Consider the following 19,378-nt stretch of genomic DNA (forward strand, 5'->3'; position numbering starts at 1 on the left):
TTTTTTGTTGCTGCTGCTTTTGCTGCTTTTTCTCTTCCTGCTTCTCCTTCTCCTCATGTAGCTGCCGTTTTTTTTTTTTTTAATTGTTTTCATATTTTTTCTGGATTTTATAGTTTTTATATTTTCGGGGGATTTTTTAGCTTTTTATATTTATGGGGGATTTTATGTTTTTTGCTCTTCACCTTCACCTTCTCCTCAAAGGATTAAGCTTTTTCCCCAACCTGATTTCTTTGGTTCCCCTATAAAGACCTGCCTGCATACTAGAAGAACCTTGCCTCCTCCCCTCTGCAGAGCCAGTCTTCTAGGTTATTCCCCCAGAACCACCCGAAGGATAGTATCCGAAAGAATAGATTTGATATCTGATCATTTGTTCACCTGACAAAGCCCTGTACGACCCCACCAGGGAACATAGCATACTAGAAAAAGACAAGGTTTTTCCCTCTGCAGAGCAAGTCCTCGTAGGTATTCCACGTCCATCAAGCCTGGTAGTGGAGCCAAGCATTCTTTAAGCACTTGCTGGATATTTTCTCCTAAAAAGATAGTCCTTTTCTCTCCATCCGTCATAGTCCATCAACTTGATCCTTCCAATTCAGTCCATCCATTGCCCGATGAAGTTAGAGCTTGTACCACCTGCATCAAAGGATATTCCTCCTCAAAAAAATGTTATGTTATCTCTCTTCTTTTCCAAAGTCCCTTAACTGTATCCTTCCAGTGGGTCTTACATATGAAAAATTATGTACTTACAAATGTAAACTAAAACTATTACTTTCCTCAAACCTCAAATGAAACTTATTCTAAGAATATATTCCACTATATTTTTTTTTCATTTTTTTCTAATGATTTTTTAGTTTTTTTTTTCCTGAGGTTCTTTATTAATATATATTTTTGGGTTTTTATTGTTTTACATTTTTTTTTTATTTTCTATTTTTTTTTCTTATTGTTCAGGAAGGACTTTTCATTTACATATTCCTGAACAATTCTTCAAACATTTCAAACAAATTCCCAAACGATCTTCCATGATTCCACTGGTGAGATTGTCCCCCTGTTGGTGCATAATAGTAGTAGTACTGACGTTGGTCCCCTCTTGGCTCGAAATGGAAGTTCTGCCGACGTTGGTCCCACTGTCCTGGCTGTTGTCTTGGGCGTTGTTGTAGAAGCTCTGCATCGTATGCCCTTCTGCTTTGATCATCCGTCAGAACAATTTTAGCATTAACCACTCTTTTGAACTTCTCCTCGAATGCCCCCTGTAGGAATTCGGGCTTGTCCCGGTGTCTGTCCGGATGTAACTTCTTGGACAAGCCTTTGAAGGCTTTTAAAACGTCTGCCCTGGTGGCCGTCTGACCCACACCCAAAACCTCATAATGGCTTTGGCTCTCCCATTCCTTCTTTAGTGCCTTAGTATCTTCTATGAATTTCAAGCATTCCTTAGAGCTCCCAAATTTCCTCGAAGTTTCGAAGTCATTCATGGCAGCGTCGAAAAGGCCAAGTTTGAGAAGGTGCTTCCCTCGAAGCATGTAGGCTCGGCATCCTTGAAGACCTTTATCGACGGCTTGACAACAGTCCAATACGATATCCATGTCCTGAGGGTTTCCAGAGGCTGCGTTCGCCTCAGCCCGAAGGATGTGCAGAAGAGCGGTTTGTTCTTTGTTGTCCGAATCTATTGCCAAGGCATCTGTAAAAATGGTCATGGCCTCATCGAACCTTTTATTTTTATGAGCCAATAACCCATCCTTTAATAACTTTCCCCGCTGATCCTTCTTATTTTCCGTTTCCTTCTTACACTCGTTCTTAATTTCTTCATTCTTCTGCTGTTCGTTCCCCTTAAAGTCTCTCTTGACGGACTCCTTTTCCTTTTCTTGATCAGAAGTCTTCTCAGCCTTCATGTTTTCTTTCGCCTGTTTCTCGGCCTTCATGTTTTCTTTCGCCTGTTTCTTGGCCTTCATGTTTTCTTTCGCCTGTTCCTTGGCCTTCATGTTTTCTTTCGCCTGTTTCTCGGCCTTCAGTTTGTTTACTTCGTTCCTCAATTGTTCCTTTTGTGCTTGAGTGGCTTCATTTTCAGTTTTAAGAATCTCAAGTAACCTTTCCTGTTTCTTCATCTCAAGATCTTTCTTGGCGCATTCTTTTAAGAGATTTTGGTAATCCGACGCCATCTTTGTATTCAGCTTTTCTTGCTCCTCTTTCTCTGCATTCAATTCATCTACCTTATTTTTCCATATAATTATATGATCCTTTTGGAATTTCTTCGGTCCCTTATGCCCAGTTTTAAGAATTTCCAGTAACCTTTCCTGTCGTTTCAACTGATCATCTTTTTTGGCGCACTCTTTCTTCAGATTTCCAAATTCTGACTCCAATTTTTCTTTTTCTGCCTTTAGTTCTTCTTCTTCATTTCTCAATTTATTTACTGTACCCTTTCGCAAATTTTTCAGTCCATTATTTTCTGTTTTAGTATTTTCCAGTAACTTTTTCAGTTCTGTCATTTGAAGATCTTTGTCATTGTACGCCTTTTCGAGATTTTGATAATCAAACGCCATTTTAGCTTTCAGCCATTCTTGCTCGTCTTTTTCTCTCTTTAATTCAACCACTTTATTTACCAATTGTTTTAGTTGTTCAGTTTTCTGATTCTGAACTTTCTTCAGGGCTTCATTTTCAATTTTTAGAATTCCAAGTAACTTTTCTTTTTCGATGCACTCATTTTGCAATTCACTTTTTTCATTTTGTACTTTATTGATTATTTCCTTTTCAGTTTTTAGATTTTTCTGCAACTTTTCCTGTTCCTTCATCTTGAGGTCTTTTTGGATGCAATCATTTTCTAGTTGTTTTATTTTTTCATTCAATGTCTTCTTAATATCTTCCTTTTCTTTTCTAATAGTTTCTTGTTCCTTCTCCTGTTCCTTCATCTTGAGATCTTTTTGGACGCAATCATTTTCTAGTTTTATTTTTTCATTCAATGCCTTCTTAATATCTTCCTTTTCTTTTCTAATAGTTTCCAGTTCCTTCTCCTGTTCCTTCATCTTGAGATCTTTTTGGACGCAATCATTTTCTAGTTGTTTTATTTTTTCATTCAATGTCTTCTTAATATCTTCCTTTTCTTTTCTAATAGTTTCTTGTTCCTTCTCCTGTTCCTTCATCTTGAGATCTTTTTGGACGCAATCATTTTCTAGTTTTATTTTTTCATTCAATGCCTTCTTAATATCTTCCTTTTCTTTTCTAATAGTTTCCAGTTCCTTCTCCTGTTCCTTCATCTTGAGATCTTTTTGGACGCAATCATTTTCTAGTTGTTTTATTTTTTCATTCAATGTCTTCTTAATATCTTCCTTTTCTTTTCTAATAGTTTCCAGTTCCTTCTCCTGTTCCTTCATCTTGAGATCTTTTTGGACGCAATCATTTTCTAGTTGTTTTATTTTTTCATTCAATGTCTTCTTAATATCTTCCTTTTCTTTTCTAATAGTTTCCAGTTCCTTCTCCTGTTCCTTCATCTTGAGATCTTTTTGGACGCAATCATTTTCTAGTTGTTTTATTTTTTCATTCAATATCTTCTTAATATCTTCCTTTTCTTTTCTAATAGTTTCTTGTTCCTTCATCTTGAGATCTTTTTCGGCTCCGTCAATTTTCAGTTTTTGAATCTCAGTCTCTTTCTGAGCTATCAGTTTTTCTCGCGACACTTCCTCTGTCTTCAGTTCTGGAACGCCTTCGCCTTCTTTAGTCATCCTTCTCGTAGCCAACATAATTCCACCGAATATGGCGCCAGCAGCAGCCAAAGCGAGGTAATAAACGTTTTTGTTTCCACGAGAAAGTATTTCTTCCACTCCTCCAACGTTGAATTTGCGGAGCAGTTTGCCAACGAACCATCTTGGTCTCAACTGGTCGTTGAATCTCAAAGCTTCTGCTTCCATTTCCCGCAAAGCAAGTTCACACCCACGTAGTTCCTCACGGGCTTTCCAAAAGCCCCCGATCCAAGGACAGCGCTGCAGCCACCTACCGAAGAATCCTTCCTGTGAGGCGACTGCCTGACAGTCTTCAAAACGCGGCGCCTCTGGTAGAAGCCACGAAAACCATTTAAAGACCAGAGAATCCTGTAGAGTTCGCAGCTGTCCCTGAAGATTTAACGTCATTTCCTCGCATGCAGCATTCCGTTCTTGGATAATAGAAGCTGCATTTTGAGGCAAGTTGTATGTTCCTTGAACAAATTCTCCAAACATATTCATCCACACACCAAACAATTGATTCAACTTATTAGCCATAATCTTATATACCGATCTTGAGGTTCGTATCAGCATTGATTTTAAAAAAGTGAAGGTAAGTCTTCAGAGGACTCTGAAGACTTTTCAGCTCCCTGGAGCCATTTTTGAAATCACCGACTCCAACGACAGTTGTTTGTGTGTGTGTGTGTGTGTGTGTGTGTGTGTGTGTATGTATGTTAAGGATTAATTAATGACCAGTATTGTACGTTTGTGGGGACATACACACATACATACATACATACATACATACATACATACATACGTAATGGAAAAGAATTTTCCCTTCGTCTCCTTTCCACCCGAAAGACGATGTTAATTAAAGAAATAATAATAATAATAATAATAATAATAATAATAATAATAATTTTTATCCAATATAATTGAAATGCTACTCAAGGCACTAGGAGAGTTGGAAGACCTAGACCTACATGGCTGAGGACTATGAAGCGAGAAGTAAATGATAAATGGAGAAATATGGAATTAAAAGCTCCAGATAGAGATGACTGACGAAATCTAACCAAGGCCTTTTCCGTCAATAGGCGTAGAAGGAGATGATGATGATGATGATGATTAAAATGTAATAATTTTAAATTAAATTTTCTATCGAGTATATGGTAATAATTATATATTTACATCATTGCTTTTGAAAGTCTTCCGTCATTGCTTTCAAAAGAAATTATGTAAATATATAATTATTACCATATACTCGATAGAAAATTTAATCTAAAATTATTACATTTATATTTTCATCATCATCATCTCCTTCTACGCCTATTGACGGAAAAGCCTCGATTAGATTTCGTCAGTCGTCTCTATCTTGAGCTTTTGATTCCATACTTCTCTATTTATCATTTAATTCTCGCTTCATAGTCCTCAGCCATGTACGCCTAGGTCTTCCAACTCTCCTAGTGCCTTGAGTAGCATTTCAATTATATTGGATAAAAGAAAAATATTATTATTATTATTATTATTATTATTATTATTATTATTATTATTATTATTATTTAGTTAACACCGTCTTTCGGGTGGAAAGGAGGCGAAGGGAAAATTCTCTTTTCCATTACGTATATATGTATGATATATGTATGTATGTATGTATGTATGTATGTCCTCAAACGCACAATACTGGTCATTAATTAATCCTTAACACACACACACACATATATATATATATATATATATATATATATATATATATATATATATATATATATATATGTATGTATACATACAAATTTATATATATATATATATATATATATATGTATGTATATATATATATATATATATATATATATATATATATATGTGTGTGTGTGTGTGTGTGTGTATGTGTGTCAAGGATTAATTAATGACCAGTATTGTGCGTTTGAGGACATACATACATACATACATACATACATACATAGGTCATGGAATAGGGACTTTTCCCTTCGCCTTCTTGAATTGTAGTTTTACATAAGATTCTGCCTTGGCTTATCAGAATAATATTTAGGTCAGTAGTAGGTTGGCTGAGGCACCAACCACCTGTTGAGATATTACCGCTAGAGAGTCATTTGGTCCTTTCACTGGCCAGACAGTACTTCATTAGATTCTTCTCTCTGGTTATGGCTGGTCTGGCCTATTCTCTACACATTCTCCCCTGTCCTCATATATTTGACAACACTGATTTTACCAAACAATTCCTCTTCACTCAAGAGGTTAACTTCTCTCCTCTTGGTAAGGGTAGAAGAGACTCTTTAGCTATGGTAGGCAGCTCTTCTAGGAGAAGGACACTCCATAACCAAACCATTGCTCTCTAGTCTTGGGTAGTGCCACAGCCCCTGTACCATAGTCTTCCACTGTCATGGGGTAGAGATCTCTTGCTTGAGGGTACACTATTCTTATTTCTCTTCCTCTTGTTTACAGTTTTAATAGTTTATATATTATGAAAGATTTATTTTGATATCGTTACTGTAATTCATTACTTCTCCAGAAGTTTATTTATTTCCTCATTTCCTTTTCTAAATGGGCTATCTCTCCCTGGTAGAGCTTTGCTAATTTTTTTTATAGCTTAGTAAGTAATAATAATAATAATAATAATAATAATAATAATAATAATAATAATAATTTTAATAATAATGATAATAATAATAATAATAATAATAATAATAATAATAATAATACAGCTTTCAGACATCTCCTTAGAATATTATTATTATTATTATTATTATTATTATTATTATTATTATTATTAGATAAGCTACAACCCTAGTTGGAAAAGCATGATGCTAAAAGCCTAAGGGCTCCAACAAGGAAACTTAGCCCTGTGAGGAAAGGAAATAAAGAAAATAAATAAAAAACAAGAGAAGAAATGAACAATACGAAATAGTTCAAGAACAGTAACAACCTTAAAATAGATTTTCTATATATAAACTATAAAAACTTTAAAAAACAAGAGGAAGAGAAATAACTGGGAAAATTGTGCCCGAGTGTGCTCCCAAGCAAGAGAACTCTACCCCTAGACAGTGGAAGACCATAGTAGAGAGGCTATGGCACTACCATAGGCTAGAGAACAGTGGTATAATTTTGGAATGTTCTTCCCCCAAAAGGGATGTTTGCCATAGCTAAAGTCTCTCTTCTACCCTTACAAAAAGGAAAGTAGCCATTGAACAAGTGCATTGCAGTAGTTAAACCCTTGAGTGAAGAAGAATTGTTTGGTAATCTCAGTGTTGTCGAGTGTGTGAGGACAGGGGAGAATGTGGAAAGAATATTTCAGACCATTCGTTTTATGTGTAGGCAAAGAAAAAATGAACAGTAACCAGAGATATGTATCCAATGTAGTACTACCTGGCCAGTCAAAGGAGACAATAACTCTCTAGTTATAGCATCTCAACGGGTGATTAGTGCCCTAGCCAACCTACTACCTATCATCGTGGTGTACCGGAATTAATGAAGCCAACTGTACCTGCAGTGCAACCTACATGGGCAGCTCTTTGAGGTGTCTACCACAGTTTAAGTATATCCCTAGACTGTGGATTTTAAAGACTTTAAAAAGGTTGAAAGGTTGCTCATGAATGGCAGAGGCAAGGGACAGTGACATTGCCCTATCGAGCAGGACAATGCCCTAGAGACTGATCATATATTATATGATCAGCACCCAAGCCTCCTCTCCACCCAAGCTAGGACCAGGAAGGGGCAGACAGAGGCTGCTGATGACTCAGCAGATAGACCTATAGGCTCCCCCAAACCCCCCAATCTTATCTCACAAGTATGGTAAGGTTGCAGACACTAATGGTACTAACGAGTCTGAGCGGGGTTCGAACCCCCGTCTGGCAAACCCCAGACCGAGACGTTACCAATCAGGCCACAATAACCCATAAGATGATAGCATCCTGTAATACCTAGACCGAGGATTTGGAAAATTTCGAAATAATATCAATTTTTGAAACCATTGATGAAAGTTCAGTTCATCTTTTCTTAGTTTAAGTTATCCTTCATAACACCTTGAATACAATAAGAATTTATTACTTCGCATCGAAAATAAGTGGAGGTAAATGTGGGCGCTATTATATTCTGGCAAAGGCTATCAGAAATTTGTTTTATTGACAAATGATATAAGAAATATGGTACAAGCTTTTTAGTCTCAGAACGACGTAATTTTCCGAAATTTTGTCATGAAACTATGATATAGCCTACCTATTTTCCCAAATTGTATTCTCCTGTAAATTGTCGGAAAAATACATTTGCAGATGGCGTAAGCACAAAATTACTCCCAAATCTAATACCGTGACTCCAAGTTATCAATGATTATATAATTGCTAGTAGCTATATCTTGAAAAATTGCATTGCCTGGAAATCAAACTGACCTCTTATCAATTTCATGCACAACATTCTCTCACACGCGCACACACACACACACACACACACACACACATATATATATATATATATATATATATATATATATATATATATATATATATATATATATATACCCTGTATATATATATATATATATATATATATATATATATATATATATATATATATACCCTGTATATATATATATATATATATATATATATATATATATATATATATATTGTACCACCCATGTATCACACGATCGTACATAGTAACGACATTTCTCTTTTGGATATATTAGATGTGACGGGCCAAGATAAGGTTTTGACTCAAAGGCGAGATGAAAGCAACTGAGTCACAACCTAATCTTGGCCTGTCACATTGGTCACTCCGGGGTCACCAATAAAGATAGAATATCGAAGCAGGACTCTGTATTTAAGCCCTCACAACAACACCTGCGTTACAGTTCACTCTTGAAAATTATCAGAAAACCCTCTCACTGCCCAAACCGGTTGAGTTGAAGGATGTCTTATACTTAACTCCACGTAATTCATAATTCTTGTACATAAGTGACCATTACTTTGTGCACACTAACATTGTGAAAGTGTTTCATACTTTTTATGTATTATCTGTACTTTCATAGTGTTTTGTGATATATTAAAGATGAATTGTGAATGATATGGTCTTCATCACCTTCCTAATGATGATATGTCCCTTTCCCAGTTACAGGCGGATTGTAGCAATGAAGAGAAAAGATAATAAGAACAATAGAAAAAGTTTATTACAAAATTAACGCCACTGAGGCAGCAATCACTTTCAATAATAATAATAATAATAATAATAATAATAATAATAATAATAATAATAATAATAATAATAATAATAATAATAATAATAATAATAGTATATTGTTTGCAATTATAGATTTAATAACGTCAACCTGTTTCCTACAGAAAACCTCACTCAAGCCTCCAGCAGAAAGCAGCTCGAAGTAAATTAGGAAATAATGAAGGGCGGATGTTGCTCTCTTCCACCAGAATCTCACCTCCCAGAGATGGCCGAGGAGCAGCGGCACTGCTGTTGCTGCCAGGTGACCCTAGCCCATGCCTGACCCTGATGGCTAAGCAAGCGGTCTTACCCTCTTGACCTGCAAAACGGATGGTCTCTGTAACGGTGCATGCCTGCACCTATGTTTGTGTGTGCGTGTGTATATGCTTGACCATATACTCATTTAATTTTCTCATAATCTTCCTCGGATCTTTGGAATCTTGAAATATTTTTAATTTTTATTCATTTTTTTATATAAGATTTAAAGTAGCACTTGGATAGTAATTAATCATAATTCATGTTTTTCAAAATAATTCTTACATTTTTCGTTTGAAAGAATCTTAAAGATTTCTTTTATTCTGTAAATAGCTGTAATTTAATTTCTGAATATCCAAATATATTTGTATCTTAAAATTTTCACTACCATAGCCTTTATATCAAAGTGTAATTCCATCGTTTAACTAATGTAGTCCAGACGAAGAATCACGTAAAAGGTTGATTCGAAAGCTCTCTCTCTCTCTCTCTCTCTCTCTCTCTCTCTCTCTCTCTCTCTCTCTCTCTCTCTCTCTCTCTCTCTCTCTCTCTGTTGCTAAAAATGTCTTTCAGCAGGTAAAATACAAACAAAGCCCTATCTCTGATTATGATGAATATGACTAAATGGATGTCATCAATGAAAACTATTTCTATGTTGACAAAGTATCACAGAAGTCCGTCAAATGTCCAATGCTAATTGAGGGAAAAAGCTGTAAATTTCACTTCAATGATGGAGCATCTGTTGATATGCTCTCTCTCTCTCTCTCTCTCTCTCTCTCTCTCTCTCTCTCTCTCTCTCTCTCTCTCTCTCTCTCTCTCTCTCTCTCTCTCTCTCTCTCTCTCTCTCTCTTACTGGAAAGTTTGAATCCTGTATAGGAACTCTCAAAATATGGAGCCAGATAACAGATCAACCCAAAAGAATTTGTTGGATGAAGTACTTTGCCCATTTGTCATATAATTCGATAATAGGTTTCCCATACTGAGCCTGAAAATCAGTATTAAAATGGGCTTGGTGAAAATACTAAAATAAAACTTTGAGTCTGCATCTACAGTCAATCTTGATGACTTTGAAGATGTATTATGCAACAATCTTTGAGGACTGCCCAGTGTTCAGTATCCGAAGATCCAATCATCATCCCAACCCTGCATGATGGTCCACAGAAGAATTGCATTTGAAGTACATGCAAAACTGAAGAGAGAATTCTGGAGGCTGTGTCACCTAGGTGTGCTCACACTTATAGAAGAAACTACACTATGGGCTACTCAGGTAGTGATAGTCTATAAAAGATCAAGGGATCTCACAAATTGTCTGGACCCTTACGAACTAAACAAGGTAGATACTCTGAGAAAGTTTCACACGTGCTACATGAGCTCAAAGATGTGCTACATGAGCTCCAAAAAGCAAAGTATTCACCAAAGCTGATCTCTCCTCGGAGCACTGCCATGTTGAGCTGTACAAGAAATCCAGTAAAATGATAATCTTCCAGACCTGCTTTGGGAGATATCAGTACTTTAGGCTCCCATTTGGCTTAGAAATTGATTGATTATTATATATTATCTGCCATCATTACAGCGATGGTCGTTCATGCCTTGGCTTGAAAATATCCACCGAGAAATTCTATTACCACCTGATCGACTACTTAAAATGTTTGCTAGGAGTAATCTTCATCACTGGTGACGTCATCATTCATGGTAAACACAAGGCAGAGCCTGTTTAAAGAAATCTAGGACTCTTAGAAAGATGTCTGGAACTTGACATGACAATTAGCAAGAAGAAACTCAAACTCGGTAAAATTAGTATTGTCTTCATGGGGCACAGGGTGACTGACAAAGAGCTGCAGACATCTTGAGAAGATAAAAGCCATCACTGCTATGCCAGCACCTGAAATTTTATCAACACTAACATGATTCCTAGGCATGGTCAACTATTTAAGCAAGTTCCTGTCCAATTTGTCTGATATTCTGGCAATCTTACATAATCTCTGAAAGGGTATACTTCTTTCAGCTAGTCTTCTTTACAGCAGACACATTCAATATGATCAACATACTCCCCAGTGAAGAACCAACTCCTGGTGTACTGCAACCCAACAAAAGAGTTTACCCTTAAATGGGATGCAGCAGACTAAGACACTGATATGGCCATCTCAGAGATGGCAAGCTGATAGCAAAAGGAAGTAGAGCCCTCTTGGATACAGAGACACACTACATCTAACTAGAAAAAGGAGTGGTTGTCATGACCTATAGTCCAGAAAAAAATTCCTCACTACACCTTTTGCCTTCACCTAGATATCATCACAACTAGTGGCCATATGCTCAAAGCCACTATCCATGGCACTGAAACGACTGCAAAACTATTTCATAGGGTACAGAAATACCAGTACAACCTTGGCTGGCTGCCTAGCAAGGCAAATCCCCTTACTTATACTCTCTCCAGAGCTGTAATCTCCAAACCTTTCAAAGAAGAAATGGTGAATGACATCCAGGTACACCTTATGAGCAAGGACCATCTACAGTGAGTTTGCAAAGCAATAAGCAGGGATCAGGCTCTTAACATCTGTAATAAATCATAAAAAGACGATGGCCAAGCAATAAGTAAGTTGTCTCGGAAATCCTATGACCCTATTGTCATTTCCCTGTTGAACTGATTAAACAGCATAGCATTACTTTTAGGGGTGATATAGTTGCGCTTCCTAAAGAGATGATGAGAGAAATTAAAAGAAATATTCTTACTGGATATTTGGGCATAAACTTCTGTTATAGAGGGGCCATAGATGTTCTCTACTGACCAAGAATGGTATTAGAAATCTGAGAATACATAACGTTCGGTGGAACATGTGCCACATACCCAGAAAAGTAGTAGATTGAACAAAATACCATAACCGAAGTACCATGACTCCCATGGAGAAAAGTTCACCTATATTGGCTGTGGATATTTGGTTGTTGTGGATTACCATAGGTACTTTATTAAGGTAAACAGACTGATGTCCATAACATTGGAGAGTATCATGAAGCTGAAGGCCCCCTTTATCCATCTGGACATTCCACCTCTAGTGAGTGACTAAAGGCCCAAATTAATATCAGCAGCTTTCAGAGACTTCACTAGAAAGTGGAATTTTGACCATAAGACCATAAGTCCTGGGAACATCCAAGTAAATGGTGCTGATGAGAATGCTGTAAAAATGACAAAGAAGCTACTAAAGAAGTGTCAAGCTTCTGGTCAAGGTTCATATCTGGTAATACTTAATCACAGAAGCACTGGAATCAAGCCCTGCCTACCATTGTCTACAAAGAAAAACACAGGAAACCATCCCCACGGCTCAAAAATACTTCAAATCACAGCATGTGAGCCATGATGAGGAGGTCAAATACAAGAAATTATTAGGTTCAACATGCACCAATCCTTTTCAATGGGAGACAATGTGCAAAAGCAGTCAATCAGCCAATCTAGAGAATGGCAGAAAACCTGGGTCACCAAGCAGCTCTTTTCAGTCATTCAATGTATCAACAGGTAAGAGCTCATACCACCAAACCAGAGCTCACCCTCTGCAAGACACTTCCTTCAGTACATTCAATACCACCAAAGCTACTGCGCTGTCGCATAAACCAAGAAGAGGAGGCTCCACATCCCATTACAGTGAGAACAACAGATAACATGACTACAATGCCTAGCACAATTTCTAAGAACACATCACAGCCACCATCTCCCCTGGACCAAAAGAACCATACCTTACAAGGTCTGGCTGGGTTGTTAAAATCAAACAGAGATATTGAAAATAGCCATATGATTGTCTCTTATTTTTCTATATCAAATTGTCGCAATGATTTTATTTCACCTGCTGCTGGCATATCAAACTCATAGTATATAGGTTGATTGCATTTCACTTGGTGCTAAAATGCCAAGTAGCCTATTATGAGGTACTGTTTACAAGTATTACTAAGTACCATATCAGTAAGCCAACACTCTAGAGCAAAATTATTAATAAATAAGTTATAAAAAAAGCTTTTCATCTATCTACTAGGGCATCAACGAACAGGTAAAAAACAGAAGGGTATAAAACTGCAAGAAAAAAAAGAGAAATTGATTTAGATTAATTGAATCTAGGTTTGAGTTTTCAGAAAATGCAGTGGCAAGTTCAACATAAGGTCGGTTGAAAACTGACGGTCACAAAAGTAAACCTGATTTCGAGCAGAGCCCTAAAGACGAATTTTGAAAGATATAATTTTATGTCCAAATGTAAATCTAGAAACGGAAAAGAAAGAGGTGATGATGCGTGATGTTTATCATCACAATAAGTCTGCCAATATAGAAATTGACATTGGTAATGAAATAAAATGCAATGGCTCAAACCTGATTTTATAAATAAAGTGCGACTAGCAAAGAAAGAACAGGAAATCATGGAGACAAAATATACACAATAGTTATAGGGGAACATGACGCGAGAATTGTTGAGTTAGAGAACCAAATTAGGAATGTCGCTGTCGACTCAGCGAATTCTAGCCAGTTTACTGGCCCAAAAGTAGATAATATCACAGAGAAAGTTGATCATTTAACGAAGTGTTGAATCAATTAGAATGACATTGCAAAATGTGACAGCTCCAAAATATGAGAGAATGCCCTATACTGACAAAGTTGAGGAAAATAGTCTATTGGCAATATAGTCCATGTAAGATTAAACTCAAATCAGAGAAAAGAAATGAGATTGAAAAGAAACTCAAAGACATATCAATTATCGATACAAGATCTACATTAAATGGAAATGTTATTATAAATTTCACAGATGACATGAGATTGAGACAAAAAGATAGGAAAAGTAAAACCAAAAAGTAATGTATGCTGTACAGTGATGAAGATGATGCGGCAGGTGCTTTAGTTGATAAAAATCTTTATTTGCAATTAATTCAAAATATAAAGATTTTTAGCCTCTTATTCAAGAATCTGACGTCGGTTATGACTGCCCACTTATTACTGAAATGTGAGCCTGAAATTCGAAAAGGTATTCATGAAAGTGGAGACAATGGGATGTTACGATGGGACACGTACATCATACGTGGTAGGTACCCTGTGATCACCTGCATCTACTGTCAAGGGTATGGACAGCTTGAAAAGGATTGTAAGTTCAAGACAGAGGATAAAGTCTCCGGAATACTAAGAAATGCAATCCTCATGGAGCAAATTCTATAAACAGTCCTAAGATGAAAAATAAAATCATGGGAAATATTCGAGAAACTGTAAAGCTTTGGATATGAAATTGGTGAGAGTTGCAGCAATTATGAATCATAGATACTAAGGGTGCAGCTATGTTAATATTCAATCTGTTAGAAATGAAACGATGTAAATCAGAGATTTCATGAATGGAAAGTGTTTTGACATATCAGTGACTAGCATATGGGGGCCCGTTGGGTTACCTTATTATTTAAATGTGTGGTATTTTTAGGAACACAGCTAAGTGATGGAACAGCCACCCAATTTGAATAACAAAAAGGATAAATTCCAATTCACAATTGCTATGCAACTTTGTATTCATTCGCGTTTTCATTTCAGTATTGATAACATTATTTATTATAACATTTCTACAACCGATGTGATAGAGAATTCTTTTGCAAAGCATCAATTTCCTTGAGATGAGATAAACAATGATTAGGAATACATCATAAATCATTTCAAGATTTGACGACTACAGAATTTCTCTGTACACAATATTACTAGTTTTTCATTTCATCGAGAAAATAAACATAAAGACATTATAAGTATTAATATTATTACTAGCTAAGCCACAACGATAGATGGAAAAACAGGATGCTGAAAGCCCAAGAACTTCAACAGGGAAAATAGCCCAATGAGGAAAGTAAATAAGGAAACATATAGAATAGTGTGCCTGAGTGTACCCTCAAGCAATAGAACTCTACCCAAAGACAGTGGAAGGCCATGGTACAGAGGCTATGGCACAACCCAAGACTAGGGAACAATGGTTTGATTTTTGGAGTGACCTTCTCCTAGAGGAGCTGCTTATCCTAGCTAAGAGTCTCTTCTACCTTTACCAAGTGTACAGTAGCCACTGAACAATTACAGAGCAGTAGTTAACCCCTTGAGTGAAGAAGAATTTTTCGGTTATCTTAGTGTTGTCAAGTGTGAGGAAAGAGAAGACTATTTGGTGTATGTTTAGACAAAGGAAAAAAGAGCCGTAACCAAAGATGGATTCCATGTAATACTATCTGGCCAGTCAAAGGACCCAATAACTCTCTAGCGGTAGTATCTAAACTGGTAACTGATGCCTTGGCCAACCTACTACCAACTATATTCTACCTAGTAGAACCAACTCTAGAACACGCCACATACAGCTGACCAAGAGAAAAACCGGAATCAGAAATCTAAACCAACATATTTCATGGTCTGACCCTGAGTTTTGTAAACTATCGTAGAAAATTTCAAATTGATAGAAAACTGGAGACGTGTAAAACTGAATGGTTAATCAGATGGAACTAGAACGGGCACTCGTTAGAGCACATACCTTCGCCTATATCATGTTATATTTTTCAAGATAGGCAACTGAAATGTGCACATTTTGGCCGTATTTTCATACAAATCTGATAAAAATTAAGCAAGATGTAGCAAAAAGTCGTTCTTGACCTTTTCGTTACCTTCACCTTGAGCTTTGATCCAATAACTTGCAAAATCTAATGAAATTTTCCTTGGACTATGGCCAATTAAATCAAATATTTTTTTGAGTTATGCGAATCACAAAGACGCAAACAGACATACAAACAAATAAATACACAAACAAGGGTAATAACATCACTATATCATGTTGTATATCATAAGAAAGCCAATTGGATTATCCACCTTTGGCATTAGTTTCATACAGATCAGATAAAAATTTATCTTGATATAGCAAAAAGACGTTTTTGGCCCTGCATTACCTTGACCTTGACCTTTGACCCATGCACTTCCAAAGTCTAATCAAATTATTCTTGGATCATGGCCAATCATATCACCAAATTTCATGAGATTCGGTCAAATAGTTTTTGAGTCATGTGAATCAGAAACACACAGTCAGACATGCAAGCCTATCAAAACATCACCTTCCCAACGAAATTGGGAAAGTTAATAAGAGGAATTCTAAGAATATGTACATTTTCTTCTTGAAATTTACCATTTATCATGGTTACTTCAATGACATATGGCATTATTTTTACAACTGGAAATCTTGTTCCATTGCACAAACAATCTCTGTGACTCTAAATTTCTTAATGAAATTATAGGAGATCCAGGCTTTGGATGAAGTAAGTGTAGGAGGAGTAGTCTTGGTGGATTAGGAGAATCCAAGAATTCGACGTGATATTGCACAGCCTCTCTATCATTCAAAACTGAATCATTGGATGAATAGGTATTTCAACAATGATCTTTTAAATGGGTTCTATCTCTAAACATGAACTTGTCATGACATATATAATGATCTCAATCACTTATCTATTTTAAGTTTACCACACCTGAACGTCATGTCGTGGTTGCCAAATATTTCTTCCAAGATGCAAATATTGATTTTATTTTTTTTATCTAATTTGGACAACGATGAGATTACAAAAGTCAAGGAAAACCACTTCTACCACTTTTCTTTATTCGGTGAAGTCTACAAAGAAGAAAAAAACACAAAATAAATTACAAATAAAACTGCACAAAGTAATGACAAAATACGAACTGCTTATGGTATAACGAAAATAAAGACAAAATATTTAAATGCAAAGAATAAAATAGATACAACAAAATACAACTTAATAGTGACTAATACAGTGAATATTAATATCACTCACAAAGTCCACCCGACTATATGTAAAAAGTTATCCAAATTTAAAACAAGGGCGTATTCACTTATGGTCTGTCAGTCAGACCTTGCTGCTAAAGACTAAACGTTAAAATATAAACAGCCTGGAGGCAACCACTAGCAAATAGACAGTAAACATATTAATGCTCGTTTAAGGGTAAACATTATTTACATACACCCAAATATTTAGAGTAATAAATACTTAAACAGCACAAACAACCGTTTGAAAGTCCGCTACAGTATCCTATATAATAAGTGGGATTCTCGTGGCCATGTTTCACATATTTTTGAGTGCATAAAAGTAATAGTCTGAGCAGCAAATGTTGATAAACAGACACACTTTCTGCTTCATTTATATAGATAAAGAGAACATGATTAAATGATTTTGACACGGCTAACATAGCTGAAATGACCTACACATGCTTTCTTTCATATTTCAGTTGTTTAGGGTAGGCTGGGAGGTTCTCAAAGGCTATTCTCATTTTAGGACACTAAAATGGGCTAATGTAACATTTTTCTAATATATTAAAACCAAATTTTACACATCAAAATAGAAATGTATAGGCCTATTACAGAAGTTTAAATAACTCCGGGAGCAAATGCAAATGTTTTGTTGAAAAATTTAGTATGAGCATTCAGATAATGGACATGGTAACAACGAAACTGATCATTTGTGGAGATTTCAGTCCTTGAATAGATGTTGCATCAACTCGTGATGTATCTGTCTTTGATGAACCTCTGGAATCTTATGAATTGGTTAATAATGTTGATTGTGCAATAATTTTGACTAGATATACGTTGGATTCTGTTTTAAGTGATGGAATTGATGATATTGTAAGACATAATATTGCGGAGAAGTGCACTATTTCTCTAGGGCATAACCTTAAAACCTTTATATCTGCAAAAGTTAGTACAGCGTACAAATTATGGAGCTTGAAGTTTAACCCTAACATAACTCAAAGTATGAATGTAAATAGGTCGAGGACAGTGGCTCTTCAGAATCCAGATCTTTATATTGACAATGTAACTCTTATCATAAACAACTTACTTAAACTTATAGGTGTGATTCTTGATTGTGAATTTATTTTTGAGGAAAATATCTGGCCTGTATCTTCTTAAAATGCACACAAAAAATGTACATATTTTGAAAGTTTTACTTTTATTACCGTCTACTTTAGAATAAGTTGGGAGAATACCTTGTTATCAGTTTTGACAACCTACTATCGAATTTTAAATTTTTCTTCAGTCTTATACTTCGCCATCTCTCTGCTAGGGTTTTGCAACACTTACACTCTTATATAGGCTACTGTTTTATTAATTTGCATAATTTTGGAAAGGAAATAAATTATCCATATTGTATTCTTTATCTTTGCACAGGTCACTAACATCATCTACTGTATGTATGTTACCTTGAAGCATGTTAACCTTCCTTTCATGACTAGAATGGCCTTATCCATAAGAATTTCTCCAATATAAGACTGTGGGCTATTCCATTCTATAAATCTCAATATTTTCATCCTTTTCTTCATTTGTTTCCAAAATCTTTTCCTGAATTCTTCACTAACTGTAGAATCTAGGCCAGTAGATTATTTTTAAAAACTTTGTAATTCCAGAACATATCACACTCCAAGAATGAAATAAAGAATAATTGAAATAGGTGACGAGCATGTAAAAAAATGACATACTGAGCAAATCGGAGGAATAAAAAGTATGAAATTATGTACAACAATTATATCCGGGAAAATCTGTGAGCCGCTATAAGATTCATTAAAAAATAATAAGAGAAGCTGAAAAGTTAAAATGTATAGAAATCATTAAATGATAGGATTGAATGAGGTACTGATAGTCAATAAAATGAATGAAAAAGATATAGTAGCCAATAAGTGCCCTGCAAGAACAACAGAAAACATAGAGATTGAGGGAAAAGTAAGACAAGGAACTATTATGGACCCAAGCTATGTAACATAGTGACTGACAAAGTGAATAGCATTAATAGAAAAAAATATAACGTTGATAAGGATTATGGAAATTGAATCATTGGTATTTGGAAATGATATTATGTTTCCAGCAGGAAGTAACTGTCATAGTTTGGAGATCTTAAAGAAGTTCACAATTAATATCAATCCCAAAAAAGCTAGTGCATTAACGATTAACAGAAGAAAGAATAAGAAAGAAGAGATTTAAACAAAAAGGAAGATTGGGCCAGTAAGTTTAGTTAATGAATATAAGTATCCGGGAGAATGGTACACTGAGAAATACGAAAATATGGCGATATGAAAAAAGTAGGAAAATGGCATTAGAAGTGCGAGAGAAAATATATGAAGCAGTAGTTGTACCAGCAATATGTGCTAAAGTGGAGACCTGGAGTGAAATAAGACATAAAGATATGAG

The sequence above is a fragment of the Palaemon carinicauda genome, chromosome 4 (assembly GCF_036898095.1).
Source record: "Palaemon carinicauda isolate YSFRI2023 chromosome 4, ASM3689809v2, whole genome shotgun sequence".
Classification (NCBI taxonomy): domain Eukaryota; kingdom Metazoa; phylum Arthropoda; class Malacostraca; order Decapoda; family Palaemonidae; genus Palaemon; species Palaemon carinicauda.